At 36.7% G+C, this 12,723-nt stretch overlaps 1 protein-coding gene across 4 annotated transcripts in view; it reads right to left on the minus strand.

Moving 5' to 3' along the window:
- The window catches only part of LRRC4C (leucine rich repeat containing 4C), a 1,189,111-nt gene that overhangs the window by 941,265 nt on the left and 235,123 nt on the right, over nt 1-12,723 (minus strand). For 3 of the 4 annotated variants that reach the window (XM_045485011.1, XM_045485013.1, XM_045485012.1), the window contains exon 2: nt 571-753. The exons of the other annotated variant lie outside the window; for it this stretch is intronic. The gene's annotated coding sequence lies outside the window, so the exon portion shown is untranslated. The remainder of the gene's footprint in view (nt 1-570; nt 754-12,723) is intronic. 4 annotated transcript variants of the gene reach the window in all.

Below are 12,723 nucleotides of genomic sequence, written 5' to 3' on the forward strand. Positions count from 1 at the left end.
TTTAATGCTGGGGACACTCTGGTATCAGACTAAAGTACTTGAATAAAAGTCCCACCATTTAATGGCTAGGTCATAGCCAAGGATTAATTTTCCTGACCTGGATACCCAGTACGCTGGCTTCTCAGAGAGACATTTGCCACTCCCCCTCCTATTAAAGAGTGAGATCATTTGGAAATCAAACCCCAGAAGATATGGAAACTGTTTACAAATGAGTACTTCAGACAGACATTCTGCTAAAATGATTAGAGCTGAAGTTCAAGAATTTCCAACCCTATACAACTATAAACACAAAGGTTGGGGTATGGAGTGTGATCACAATATGGGATAGGATGGTGAACTCTCCATTGTAAATGTTAAGGTAGAAGATCAGGGTGGGAAGCTACAATTCTGCTACATCGTGGAACTGCAACCATAAAGTTTGGACCTCAGCTCCAAACTGTCCTAGAGGAAGGGCTGATATTTCTCCAACCATGCAGCTTTGAGCCCCACAACTGAAGCCTGGGATGCCTCCCCAGTCTGATGTCTGGTGCTCCAGTTCCCTGTGCAACTGCCATTGAGAAGATTGCTCACCTGCACCTGTTCTCTGTAAGTTTTCCCCTCAGTGACAGTCTGTTCCCGGCGTCTGTGTGTGCTTTCGGCTCATTCACTTGTGATTACCCGGTATTAGATGATTTTGGACAAGTTAATTCTCTGTGAATCTCAGTATCCTCTTCATCAAATATGGATAATGATAGTAAACACTTCATTTGGTTTCTGTGAGGATTAAATGAGATAATCTATGTCAAGTGTTTATCACCGCACCCGCACATGGTGAACATCCCAAAATGCTAACTATTATTAAAATTTAGGATTTAATTCCAGGGGATTTTTAGCACAAATAAGGAGATCATATAACATCTTAAAAGGAACTAAAAAATAAACTTGAGGGCTTTCATAGAGACCTAGAGAGCCCTTGTTTTATAATCAGTGACTCTGTTGCCAATATGATAGGGATTATTTGATGACTGAGTTAAGTTTGGGTTTCAGGTCGGAGAAATTTATCATGAATAAGAGACAAAGCAGACTTCAGCTTAGTCTCTAGATGCCTTTCAAAAAGGATGAAAGAGAGGTGGTGTGAAGGAGAGATAGCCCAGTGCCTATATTTCTTCCTACACAATTACTCATTTATTTATTCATTAATCTATTCATTATCTCCTCATTCAAAAGTTATCCCTTACAAGACACTGTACTAAGCACCATGGAGAAATAAAAAGATGAATCAGGCCAACATTGAGAAGAACTGGCTTGGCCAAAACTTACGCTTTGCACTGCCAGTCTCCCAAAGGAGGATCTGGTCTCCTGAAAAGCATGTGGAAATCAGCTCCAGTAAAATGCTTAAACAATCAATTCTGGTAAGATGCCAAGGTAGTAGATTCAGCAACGGTCAAATGGGTCAAAGAGCTGGAACTCTAAGGCTTACCCAGCAGCACACTGATCCTGTTGGAGAAGAGGCTTACGTTCTCACAACTATGGCTGTACAATTGGCAGCACGGGACTTGGAGCTGAGACAGTTGATGGATACCAGCTCTTAGTCGTGCCAGGGGAGGGGCTACTCTTTCCTAATTTGTTTCTTAAAAGCCTCCTGGAGTCTAGCACTTACATTTGCTAGAACCTTGTGTGCTGCCCCCAAAATACAGTGGGAAATTGGAGGGCAAAGACACCCACCACTGTGAATGTCTCCAATGTTCTTTTACCAATCCCAGTGTGGGAGCTTCTGGTGTTTTTTCCTGGTTTGATCAACACACTTGTTGTTCTTAAGAAGCTCATTATGTGAAAGAGAATGAGACTCTGAAGTGTATTAAATGAATACAATTAATAGAATGAGATGCTATGGAAAAAAATAAAGTACGTGCCATATCCAGAGGAAATCATCCATTTCCTTACATGATACATTCAGCTCTCTTGGAAGTGTTGGCTAGAAGCCAATCCTAAGGCCCTGACCATTTCCCTCACCCAAAGAAGAGGAATGGCTCTATTGTATAAGATCAGTGCACCTGTACCATCTATTCTTGAAAGGTAAGAGGCAGGTTCTAGTCCTGTATGCAATTAACTGGTTCTGTGCCCATACCTTTGACCATGTGCCCCAGGGTCCAGTTTTAGGGGCATGACAGTAAGTCTGATTTGACCTTATACACAACACTATTTCTCAGTACAACTTTCCTGACAATGACATTGATATTTGAAAGCCTGAGGAAGTCAAAACTTCCTTGTCCATTTTTAATAGGTTCTGAACTTGAAAGAGACATTTAATTCAATGTCTCTTTTAAATTTCATTTTTTAAAATTCAGAACTGAATTTGAATCCCAATTGATACTGGGAAGATTGAATTCCATCATGAAATGTCAGTTGCACTCATTTCTCCATGGCCAAATCTATCTCATTGGGTTGTGTGAACATTAACTGAGATGATGCAAAGTAAGTATTCATAAGTCTGCTTGTGTGATAGGAATAAGGAGAAGACATAAAGAGAAGTCCAAAGATCCTTGAGAGACTGATTAATGGAAGGGGGTTGATAATAGAAACTTTTAGCATTTTTCTCAGTTATTTAAAAACAGGAAATATGATTAAAAGTCGAGCAAATGATTAAAAATATTTTTTGAAAACTTCTCTAAAACTTTGACACCACTATTCAGAACCAAGTGTTTGAGTATTCCACCAATACCAGAGGAGGGCATGTAATAAATCACCGTGGAAGTAAAACCTCAGTCAATGCCCCTCCCCTCCAGAGGACATTGCTCTCCATGTGTCATTTAAAACGCAATTCCCTTTGAATGGGCACTGGTTCTATTACCAGACATGACTGCTTTTACTACTAGCAGTGGTTTAATGATTTTATGTCATCACAATAATAGAAACATGACATTCAACTGTGACTACAGCTTGTATGAGTCTATTTTTGGAAAGCTGATTTTTTAGAGGACATGGAAATGTGCAGTTTTGGTTCCTGTTTATTTCCCAAAAGGCTTAGCCAGTAACTTTCGCACATCATCCCCTCTGTGTACCTTTCATGATTTTCTGAAATGAGTGTGGTCATTTGAAGTCTCAAACAATGATTGTTCCACATACAGAAAACCTCCTTTAGAGAAGAATTGGGTCTGAATCCAATATTTCCATCCTGTGAAACATCCCTCATGGAGGATTTCCATGCCTGAGTCTCACTCTTGATCGGAAGAAGCACACAAACAACAGTAACAAAATAACAAAAATGCCACATTCAACTTCCTCTAATCTCAGAACAAGTGATTCTCACTTGTTTAAGGCCAACTCTTCCATCTTGGGTTCTTGATCCCAACCCCTCCTGTCCCTTCTAGGACTTTGATCCATCAGTGTTCTACCTTTGTTCCTATTTTTTCACATTTCCCCCCTCTACTGGGTTTCTCCTTTCAGTCTGTTAACATGCCAAAATCCTTACCAGCATCACACACACACACACACACACACACACACACACACACACACACACACCCTCTGTTTATCTCTAGTCACTGACCTATTTTCCTCCACGACCAAACTATTTAAAATAGTTCACATTTGCAGTCTCCAAGTTTAAATCTGTTTTTTTCTCTTGCTTCTATAAATAAGTATATGATTTTGCCTTGCCTCCTTGTTTCAAACAATATGCTGCAAGCATTTTCTTATCCGTCTTCTCTCCTCTTCAACCCATGCCTGCAGTCTTCTGTTCCCACCGATCCCCCCCAGACTTCTCAGAGAAACTTCATCAATGACCTTGTAAGAGTTAAGTCCAATGGTTAATATCAGTAATTTGAACATTTTGCTTAGGTATATAACAGATAATACTTCCTTTTTTATTTAAAAACTCTCTTCTCCTTTGGTTTTATGCTGCTGCTGCCTCTTTATTCCCACCAAATTGCCATACATTAGATGCATTGTTTTCTCCAAGTACTACGCCATACACTTTTACATTCTTAAAACAACCCCAGAAGGTAGAGAATATTGTATTATTATACACATTTAAAAATTAAGCAAGTGCAACCTTAACAGGTTGAAGAACTTCACCCAAGTTACACAGTAAATAAAAGATATGGAGTAAGAACACAGTTTTATCTGATACCAATATACATTTTTGAAACTTGTAACATAATACATAAAACAAAGGATAACGAATACACCAAATAATTATAAGCAACAAATCTCACCAATCCACAGACTTAAATAATATTAACTATTTTGCTTTATTGGATTATTTTCCCCCCAGGATTGATATACTGTTAGAAAGAATAGAAGACCACTTTGCAATCATCCCCAATTTTACTCTTTCCTCACAGAGAAAATGATTCTCTAGTTCGTCTACCCTTCATGTCCACATTTTTATCCTATTATATTGACACAGTCTTCTTTATTCCTCCCCTTTTTCCTTTTGTCTAGATGCTACATATCCTTTTCCTTTTCTCTTAGTGTTCACTCATAAAATCTAAACATACATGCTTAAACATCTACCAATAATCAGTATGTCTTATCTTCTCTCAAATTGAATAGGGTTCATACTAAATTTCTTTCTATAACATACCACATTGTCTTGTTTGTGCCTTGTAAAATACCTTTTTTTAAATGACCAAGAAATTAGATGTGTCATCCATCATCCATCATCCACATTACTTTTACAGTCCAAGTTTGCTTCCATTTACCTATATGTTTATCAAAGTAGTTCCTCAATATCCTATCTTTATTTTGGAAAGAATGGGTTCAATTTCCTCTTAATCATTTTTTTTTTTCAGCGAGAGTATGAATGTTTAGCTCTCACAGTATGCTTTAGGGAGCATTTAAAATAATTTTTTAATCCACTCCTGAATTATACTTTGGTTGAGTGTAGAATTCTCTCTTAACATTTGCTTTTCATCCACCATTTAAAGTTATCATTCTACTTTGTTTCTTGTCCCCATATAACTGGAACAACTTCTGTAACCCTAATTTTCAGTCCTTTGATTGTAATAGATATTTCATCTTTGATTGCTTCCAAGATTTTTTGTTTGTGTGAGTTCTGAAGTTTCATTGCAATATATCTAGGTGTAGATTTGTTTTAAATCATCCTGTCAAGGACATGGTATACTCAGTCATTCTGAAGACTGGTATCCTTTTTCAGTCTGGGAAAATACTGAGCCATCATGTCTTTCATTTCTCTCGATTCTCCTCTTCTGGAAATTCTCTTGTGTATTTTCTATAGTATGCTATCTTTGTACCTCTGCTGCATGTCTGGCTAATTTATTCAGATCTATTTCCAAGTTACTAATGCTTATCTACACTTACCTACATCTTTCCTGATGTGTTTGCTCAAATCTCCACATCAAACAACTCAAATTCTCCACAGCTCAAGATTGAGGTCCTTCTCTGGGTCTGACGTCTGTGCTTATATTTTTTTCTTTCATCTATTTAAATGTTTACACCTGTATTTTCAGGTCTCCTCAAGATAGTTCCATTATCTCTAGTTCTAACTTGTGAATTCTGTGTGTTGCATTTTCTGAGTTTTTTTGTTTTTTTGTTTTTTTGTTTTTTTTACTATGAGCTTATTATGACTTAATATTTGACTCTTAAGTCATCTTCCTGGGGGTTATGAACTGCATTCTCTCCTCATCTCTGAAGAGATAATTAAGGTTAAATAAGGTCATAAGGTTGGGGCCCCAATCCAATGGGACCAGTGTCCTGCCAGGAAGAGATACCAGGAATATGTGCACAGTGGAAACCTCATGTGAAGTCACAGAGTGAAGGTGGCCATCTGTAAGCCAAAAAGAGAGGTCTCATCAGAAACCAAACCTACCAATGACATGATTGGATTGCCAGGCTCTAGAACTGAGAGAAAATAAATGTCTGTTGTTTAGGCCACCAAGGCTGTGGTCTTTTGTTATGGCAGCCTGAGCAGACTGATGCAGGGATGTAATCATCCCTGACTCAGACCCAACACTTTAAGATAGGGACCATATTTCAAAAGTCCTGTGTCCAAGACCACCACCTACATTCTGGAAATATTAGTTGACTAAATGAGTGTATAATGAGAGATACGAGTATACGAGTGATATTGAGTCTATGAGTGTATACATAGATCAAGTCTCTGTATAGAGATAGAGACAGAGGGATTGAGATCTTCTCATTCTTTGGTATGTTAGTATAAGTTATACATTAACTAAAAGACATAAAATATTTAACTTTTGAATAATACTTTTGAGTAGTTCAGAGAACTAAAGTTTAAATAATATTAAAAGGATATGAGATTGACTATTTGCATGTCATAGTGAAGGACTGAATGCCAACTAAGATACACATTCAAGTAAGAACAATTAGCAATTTTGTGAACTGGCTGCCAGTTCAAATTTATTTTGCCAAGGCTAATGTTTAGTTAAGTCAATTTCTGCCAATTATAAGAGCCTTCACTGAATGAGTTTATGTTTGAATTTCAACAACTCTGTATTTAACCTGAAGGAAATATAATCTCCTGGGCAATTGTCAAAACAAGTGACTGTTGACAATGAGTCCTGGAAATAAAAGCTAAATAAAAGACCAATCATATTTCTTAACTGTTCTTTTAGACTTCAACAAATATTTAGAGAATACTTAGAATGTGCTAAATATTTGAAGGAAATAAAAAAATATTTTCAACATCTTTTTTACTCGTACTAAAAGAAATAATTCCTGTGTTGCAAATAACCTAAAGAAGTGGAAACAAAAGGTTAAGAATGTTCAAGTAAAATAGCCATTCCTCTCTTTTGGAAAAATCAAGGAAAGAATCACATAAAAGACATCATGAAATTTCAGCCTTAGGGGAAAAGGTTTGTTAATATCAGACTTATTTATAATATTCTATTCAAAAACTAGAAACGTCTTAACATTGAATATCAGATACAAGTACTTTGATTTGAAAATTTTAGTTGTAAAAACCACAGTAGTATGTGTGTCTAAAAACACAGCAAAACTATGTGTTCTATATTTAAATGATAACTTTAGGAAATAGAATTTTGCATTCAGTTTGAGTTACGGGAGACTGATGTGTAAAATGAATTACATAAGGATCAAAGTCTGGAATAAAATAGACCACAATGTTAACTATTATTTCTGGATTGCAGGACTGGCAGGGTTGGGATGACCATTTTTTTAGACACCTCAGTATTTTTAATTTATCATCAATAGCTATTTATTATTTTATATATGTATAACTGATAAGCTAAACAAAGGTTTTGTTCTGTGACTCTATTCAGATCTGAGAATATAGAATGGCTTTCCTTTTCAAAATTTATCAAGCATTCATATCATTCTGACAGAAGTTTCAGATACCAGAGAAGAAAACACAATTTTGTACAATTTTACCTCTATACTTTCCTAAATGGTTGTAGATCATGACTTAGTAAGCAAGTAAAATTAATAATAAATTGTTTCCATGTTGAAGTTGTTATAGTCTTCCTCCCTCCTTTAAAATTTACTTTTGAAAAACATTTTTAATGTTTATTTTTGAGAGACAGAGCATGAGCGAGGTGGGGTAGAGAGAGAGGGAGACACAGAATCCAAAGCAGATGCCAGGCTCTGAAGCGTCAGCACAGTGCCCGGTGCAGGGCTCAAACTCACAAACCGCAAGATCATGACCTGAAGTTGGACGCTTAAACAACTGAGCCACCCAGGCGCCCCTAAAGTTGACTTCTTAAAAAGAACTTACTTCTCTATGTACCAACCAATATATATGCAAAATTGATTACAAACTGACTAAGTAGATTTGTATTCAAAGTGGTTGAAAGGACACCAAATATCAAAAAACTTAAATTCCTCGTCTTCCAAGAAGACTAGTATTACTGGAGTCTATACTGATATCATCCTTATTTAGATGATTCATATCATCTCTCTTATATGGCAGTTAAATGTATAAATATTCTGCCTCCCAGTGGAGTGTTTTAAGTATTCAGGTGGAATCATTTATTCTTTTGATTCAATCCCCTTAGGCTGAATGCATTTTGAGGTACTATCTAAATTCAAATATTAACAAATGTGCAAATAGCCAGTGCCTGGTAAACAGTAGGTATTTAGAAAATATTTGAAACAATGTATTTACAGAGAAAGAAAATTGGTTACAGAAATAACAAGACAATAAAAGGCAATAAAATAAACTTTGTGGTCTCAGCACAATTTGGAGTTATAACTACAGCAACATATTATAGACTTGATTTTATTTCTTTCTCCATGATTTAGACTTTCCCAAAAAATTTTCCCAAGGCTTTCATTGAAAATACATTTTTTTTATTAGCTGGACTCCAGCCTTTCCAAACACACATCATGTCTAACATGCCCCTGACTAGAAACCAATATAATTGCTATTCTCTACAGCAACGATATTCCCCTGATTATTGCGTAGCCTGTCCTTACATTTACTCAGTTCCCTGCTCAAGGTTTCTTGGAACCTTGAGCAACAATCTCCCTGAACCCACCTATAAAACAGATGGGTGACCTTGCAGGTTTGCTCAAAGAATGAATTAGGACAGTGGTTTCATGTAAAGCCCCTAACACTGTGATTCTCATTTGCTCTGCCATTATCATGCAAGAAATGTTACCCTTCACTGCCAAAGAAGATACTTCCAGTGAGGAAGGCAATGATTGCCTGAGAATATGAGAATGAAAGGGAGATTCACACTCACAAGTGCTTTCTTTATTTTTCCATTTGCTTTTTAGCTTTTGCACCATTTACATTATTTCTAAGATTAGATTTGGAGGCTAGGTGAAGACTTGAACTAGAAATAATAACTGCACAGCTGAATTTCTTCTTTATCCTTCAAAGATCTGCACCTGTTAGCTGGGCTTATTGATGTGTTGACCATATGCTATTTGCTGTTCCTGGAACACCCTCACATACTCTCCCCTCAAAGGCCTTTGCACCTGCTGCTCCCTTTTCTTGTGATGTTCTTCTCAGAAATGCACATGGCTTGCTCATTCTTACCCTGGTGGTCTCTCATCCAAGGTCACCTTAATAAGGAGAAAATGTAGCCATCTCCTCTGTCCCCCACCCCAGTGCTTTCTCTATCTCCCTTTCCCTTCTTTTTTACACTTATCATTACAATCACCTGAAATATTCCACATTTTTTTAATTTTATTTTTGAGAGACATAGAAAGAGCAGGAGTGGGGAAGGTTCAGAGAGAGAATGAGACAGAATCCAAAGCAGACTGCAGGCTCTGAGCTGTAAGCACAGATAGAGCCCGACACAGGGCTTGAACTCACGAACTGAGATCGTGACCTGAGCCAGAGTTGGATGCTTAACTGACTGAGCCACCCATGTGCCCTGAAATATTCCACATTTTTTAGCCTACATTTCACCCATGCATGCAGTAGACAATAAGCTTCACAAAGATAGAGACTTTGTTCATTGCTGTAACACCAGCTCCTAGAACAGTGTTGGAAACCTAAGAGTGGTTTAATGACAATTTGTTGAATGAATGAATGAATGAATGAATGAAATGCTAGTTATGTACATAAAACTGGAAACAAAACCACATGTGACATAAACAAACACCATCACTACTCCCAGAAGAATTTCCAGTATGGTCAAAGGTAAGATATTGAATGAGTTTACAAGCACGGATTCAAATACACTAAATGACAGTCTGGTATCTCCAACTCAGTCTCCCAGATATCCAGGGCTTGACGTTGCCAGATGAAATGAAGGTAGGGGTGGAAGAATTAGTAGAAGAATTGAATGAAGGTACAGGTAAAAGGAAGGTAGAATTGCTTAAAAGTTTTTGACTATCTCAGCTATGGTGGGGGAAAAACAAAAGGCAAAACTCCCTCCCCCAGCACAGGATGTAAGGGAATACAGATCAACTCATTTATATGTAGGATGACAGAATATATAAATTAATGAGCAGGGAGCCTGTCAGTAAAGAAAAGAAGAGTTACAACCCGTATTTTTCATGTATTAGCTGGGTGACATCAGCAAGGTATTTAAACTCACATATCAATGGATTCATTGGTAAAATGAAGATAAAATTAGAATTCACCTCATCATGTATCCGAAATAACAAAATGAGAAAATTTAGGTAATATATTTAGAACGGTTCTTTAGCAGATGTGAGCTATTAGTGCTATTATTTCGTAAATTATTATTTCTTAGATACCATGTGCTTAAAAAACAGATTTTAACAGGGGCACCTGGGGGGCTCAGTCCATTAAGCAAACGGCTCTTGATTTCAGCTCAGGTTGTGATCTTGGTTCATGAGACTGAGCCCCACATGGCATAGAACGTGGTCCTGGCTCTATTTCTCTGGCTTCCCTATAGGTAGAAGTGGCTATTTAATTAAATTCTACTTAGTGGATTAGAGGTTGAATTTTCTAGATGTAACTTCTGGGAAACTACTTTGAAAAATGGGAATTAACTCCACGTAAATATGACTTTCACCTCTCAGCATACTCCTACCTTCTTCCTGGAACATGGGCTTCTCAGATGGAGCCTCACCATCCATCTACTAACCATGGACTAACCTCAAATATGGAAGCTCAGAACTGAGAATATCAGAGTAGAAAAGGAGAAAGAGTGTGCCTTTCGGATGATATCAAGGAACTGTCACATCAGCCTGAATTCCTACCCACTGATTGCTCTATAAGGGGAATTTGGCTAACTTTTGTTTAATCACTTCATGAATCTCTGCTTCTCCTGACCAAACAACATCTTTAACTGATAGAGGTGAGATAATTATCCCAAATAATAAAGAGTCAAAACCAATCTATTACATGTACAAATAACTAAGCTGTTAACTTTCCAACAGCCATTGAAAAGAAATGCAGTGAAAATGAAATTGGGAAAGATTACAAAATTCTCAACAATAAAAAAATCGAAGCTCAAGCTGATACACTGCTAAATTTATTACAGTCATCAGAATCCAAAAGAATCATTCAATGGGACTTTATATAGAGGGAGCACATGATATCCTGATTTGTATATTTTATACTTTTTTGAAGATATAAATTAATCTTCATGAGTTTATTTCTTATAGTGACTTTGAAAAAAAATGTTAAATTTTATAGGACTGTGAAAACATTGTTTTCTAAATGTATTGTTTTCTGGATGTCTGACCCGATTTAGAAGGAGAAATAAAAGAATATGAAAGAAAGGACAGTTTGCCTGAATCTTATACCTGTCCCAAATAAATCAATCGAGCCTTCCTGCACATAGAGTTAAATATCAGTAATTTTGACATTAACATTGTTGTGAAGTCCCTGAAACACTACCATGACTTTAGTAAATAAAAGGTGACCATGTGTGCTCTAATTTGGTAGTGAAGTGACAACTGTGGCCATTCAGTTATACAAAATAAAGTGCTTGCTCAGAAAGAGGACTACCCATGTGTACCCCAATGTGAAGCCAAAGAGATTCTGCAGGTAAGACCAAGACATTTATTAGCCATCAGTTTGGAGTTTACTCAAATGCTTTAATAAGTATTTAAATGAAAGTCAAAGAGATTAGCACCCCAAAGCAGGGAGAAGATTTTGGCCTATTTAATTTTGAGAGCATAAACTACTGTTTTCTAATCTTGATCACCACAAATAATTTTGATTGGGCTTATGTATGCCAACTTCATTACCTACTATTGTCAACTCAGAGAAGTACTGGGGTATCAATGCCCAGGTATGCAATACTAAAATGAGAAACAAGGGAATTTCAACTGTGCATTCAAATGATGCTCTGCTAGTTAAGAATGGGAGATTTTTGCAAGGGAAAGGAGATCTCTCTTAAATATGGAAAGCAAGGGAATTCAGAATAGAAAAGCTGACAGAGATAGGGCAGCCTTAATTTACATGTCAGCTATAATATCTGCCTTACAAGACTATTTACTTGGTAACTCAATGGCATTCCTTAAACTAGTTACCGTAGCAACTGCCACATGACACATCAGCCTCCAAGACACAGAAAATCTTCTGCAAGAAACAAAAGCACCATCAATATCTCAAAGGAACATTACCATTTTAAGGAATGTGGATGGTGTGAAGGAAAAGCATTAGCCCTGATTCACTATAATTTTTTTTTAATTTCTACATTCTACTAGAGTGTCAACAGTGCTTTCAATATTTTTTCTCTATTATTTATCACTTCATTGTCTTTTTTAAAAATGTTAACTACCTAAATATTAGCTTTCATTTGAAGCTGCTAGAAAGCCTCCCACAAATCAAACTCCAACCTACCTTCACAGAAATCTCTTCAAGGACTCTAGATGTAGTTCAGTTTTTCCTAAATGGTATTTCATGGATCACCAGTATCAGTCATTGTGATGCTTTCTTAAAACATGTCAATTTTTTGGTCCCAACCCAGACCAACTGAGTCAGAATATTTGGGGTGAGATACAAAAATGTGCATTTGTGGTAATGTAAATCCCTAATGTGTTCTTTATAAGACCCTGTTTTCTTACCTCTGCTTCTTTGCTAATATACTTGCTCACCTTGTATACCCCACTTAACCCCAGGTGTACAAATACCACCAACACCTCATGGCTTAATGTAACTGTCACTCTTTCTCAAAAACAAAAGTCTATTTCTCACCAACAAATTACAACCTCTACTACTTTTTTACTTCTCTAATTTTCTAATTCCTATTTTTTTTTGAACAATGTATTTGATGTGTTAATATGCATGTAAGGGAAATTCTCTTTGCACTCTCATTGAATCGCACGTAGCTTTTTACTACAATTTAGCTAATGTATTACAATACT

Source organism: Leopardus geoffroyi, chromosome D1 (genome assembly GCF_018350155.1).
Source record: "Leopardus geoffroyi isolate Oge1 chromosome D1, O.geoffroyi_Oge1_pat1.0, whole genome shotgun sequence".
Taxonomy (NCBI): Eukaryota; Metazoa; Chordata; class Mammalia; order Carnivora; family Felidae; genus Leopardus; species Leopardus geoffroyi.